A 3,646-nucleotide genomic window follows, 5' to 3' on the forward strand; every position below is an offset into this window, starting at 1 on the left:
TCTTGCTCGCACCTAGTGAGAGTCTCCTTTACTTGGGGGCCAAACAGTGAGGCACCATCAAATGGGGCATTAGCAAAGGAAGACTTGAAGGCTTCCACAAAGGAGCATAGGCGCAGCCAGGATTGTCTCCTCAGAGCAATTGCTGAGGCTGCCACTCTACTCGAACCTTCGGCTGTATAAGAAATGAGCCTCATGGATGAGTTAACTATGGAATTGAGGGTGTTAAGGTGTGCTGTCACTTTCTTGGAGACAGCAGCATCTGTATTGCCCTGGAGAGTATCTCCCAGTTCCTTGAGGAGATCTCTCTGTAGACGCGTGAAATGCGTAAGGTAGTTCAGCGATCGCATGGAAAATGTCGCAGAACTAAACACGCACTTCCCATACCTGTTCATCGTCCTAGAATCCTTATTAGGAGGATGAACAGCAGAAGATGATTTGGACATAGTATCCACTGGCACTCCTTTAGTCAGAAAGCTTTTGTCTTGAGGGGCCGTGATATATTTGTTGGGTCTAAGGGGAACCGGTTCCATTGTATCAGGTGTCTCCCACGCCCTTCGCGCTATCAGGTCCTTGAGCTCGTCAAAGGGAGGGGTCACCCAGGAGGTAGAAGGTTGAACCCCAAATGCCTTCAGCAACACCGATTTGTCTACAGAAGGGGCAAGGGTCTGCCAGTCTCCCCTCTGTTTTAAGATTTCCAAAATGTCAGCAAAAGAAACATCTTCAGAGGGGGACCGTGGGGACGCTTCTGCTTCATCCAAATCGGTATCAGATGTCAGAGATTCCTGTGGGGAATCAATGTGCCTCCTCTTGCACAATCTTTTCCTCGGTACATCCTCAGAGGGGGCTTCTGGGGAGGCATCCGAGGAACCATGGCCGCCCTCTGGGGCTTGCTGAGGCATTGGGTCTCGATGCTTGGCAGGAACCGAAAGTACAGAAGCAGAACGTGGACCCTTTGGGGAAGGAGAAGAAGATGCCGATGACGTATGTGTCTGTTCAGACAAGACCTTCCTCATGATGTCGAAGGCACCGGTGCCCCGGTCAGAGGACCCCCACCAGTTCCGAAGAAGCTGGTAGTTTCTCGGGAACTGGGACCACGGGCTCCGACCCTGAGGACGGATCGAAGCTGATCTGAGCCGAGGCCCCGAGGGGAAGAGTCGGAACTGAAAGTTCGGTTCGACTGTCCGCCCCGGAACCTAGGAAAGATCGTCGGCTCCGAGACCCCCTGGCTGGTTCCGAAGGTGTCGAGATCAACGGTGCCAATAGCGTTACTGGAGGCTTCAGCATCGAGGGCTCTACAATCATCGGCTCTTCGATTCCTGGCTCCGACAACTCGACGGGTCTCGGAGGAGGATTTGTCTCGGGGGCGGGAAGAGCCTCGAGTTTCGAAACCAATTGGGACGAAACCTCGATCAGTTTGGACAGAGCCGAGTTCTCCATTAGCTTCTGTACCACTCGGTCCACATCGGAGTCAGAAAGCGGCCTCGAAGAACGGGTCGAAGGGGCCGAAGCCATCACCGAGCGAAGGATTGAAGGCGGTGGAACCTCTGACACCGGCTCCATTACCTGAGTCTCGATTAGAGACAAACATTTGACCCCCAACCCCGAGGTCTTTGGAGCCAGCGTCTGAATCTGAAAAGAGGTGCTCGGAGCCGAGGACTTAGGCTCCAACACTCTTGAAGACTTGGACCCCTTCGAAGACTTGGACACTTGTTCAGTCTTGTCCAGGGCCTCCTGAAAATTGGGTTTTAATAACCCTCTGTCCACCAACTTCCTGCGTCTTTCTAGCATGACCCTCCCACTGAAGGAATGACAGATGGAACAGTCTTCCTGCAAGTGGAGAGGGCAAAGACAGTAGACACAGGAAGAATGGTTATCAGTTATGGACATCTTTTGTCCACACTGACACCTTTTAAAGCCTGACTTAGCTTTCTCAGACATATTAGCACTATAAGATATCTAGAAAAAAATACTAACAACACAGTATATATATATATATATATATATATATATATATATATATATATATATATATATAAATATATAATAACACACTATAACACTCTAAATATAGGTGAAAGGATTAATACTTATCTCTATATATAAAGAGAAGGCTAAGTTAAGGCAGGAAATATAACAATTTAAATCCTACTGTCAGTCCTAACAGAATAAAACAAGGCCTTAACTGAAGTAAAACACTAAACTATTTAAACTACTTTAGCTATATGAAAAAACACACTCTAATAAAACTATCACACTCTACACTGCTAATCTACTTTTTAAACTACAAACTTCAAAAAAGGATTGAATAATAGTATGAAAAAATACTGGCCCGAGCCTCTCACGATGCGATCTGCTGCTAGCGGCAAACTAGATCTGAGGGTTAGCACAGGAGGATCATGGGATAGAACTGTGCCTCAAGCTTTCTCGAAGATGCGGAGCTGGTGATGTGGCCGACTCAGAGCCGAGGATCGGTTCTGACCCCGTGTGTAAAACCAAACGGCGAGATCGAACTATTTCACATAGATTATTATTTTTGTCTGAAGTGAAAAAGGTGAAAACCGGCGTTAATGATTCGTTATAACCCGATGTGATGTGACAGACGAGCCAAGTGAAAAAAACAGGTTTTGCATTGCCGTGCACTTTCTTAGCAGTAAGAAGCATATAAGTCCAACAACTCGCATTTTTAGACAGTAATCCTCAGCAATTTACAAAAAAAATAAATAAATAAACAAATAAGAAATATTATGGATAGGGCAGTTTAACACGCTCATATGGTTGCCACCTTTTCAAATGCCCAAAGTGGGACATTTGTGGTACAAACGTCAGATTTTGCAGGCCGAATCATACCCACGGCTAGTATGAAGGACAGAACTTCACTTGTTTGCCTATATAAAATCTTATTCTTGTAGCATTTTAGTTGCTTATTTGTTTCTTATAACATTTAGGTGTTTCAAATACATAATAACTGTTTTATGCAACAATTACATAAAATATAGGCAATAATTTTGTCTTAAAATCTCAGGACATTTGCCATTTTTACAATTTTTTTGCAGGACACAACTGCCCAAAGAGGGACTGTTCCTCGCAAAGTGGGACAGGTGGTAACCCTACTCATGGTTTGAACAGTGAAAAAGTCCGAAACTAGCGTTAATAACAGGCACTAATCCTTAACAGCCCCCTTCCGAAAGGGAGAAAGAAACAGGAGGCAGGACAGGGAAAATATGAAGCAAAACCAGGGTCTTTAGGACATTCTGCAAATTATTGGATTCTCAAGACTTTCTTCAAAAATGCTGTCCGCTTTATCCATTATAAACTCTGGTGCACGTTTTCCGATCTGGATTGCATGCAATTGCGTTGCCCTGGTTCAGAAGTAGTGAAATTATAATGCTGAATCTTTTTTTAGTTTGTTTGACTTGGCAGCATAGTCTCTATCAAGGCTTTATAGCATAGCTCTCAAGTAATAAGGGACATATTGCAAAAGAATCGCGGACAAACCCAGAAAAACTCAGGGACATTTTTAAAAAACTATTAACTTGAGATACTGGCAAAATAAAAGAATGTTGATTACTATGCATTTTGTGAAATAAAATCTATAACTCTTACTCACTGCCATTATTTCTTGAGCATAATTAACCACCTTTCCTCT

Source organism: Protopterus annectens, chromosome 9.part0 (genome assembly GCF_019279795.1).
Source record: "Protopterus annectens isolate FY-2018-M chromosome 9.part0, PAN1.0, whole genome shotgun sequence".
In the NCBI taxonomy this organism is placed as follows: Eukaryota; Metazoa; Chordata; order Ceratodontiformes; family Protopteridae; genus Protopterus; species Protopterus annectens.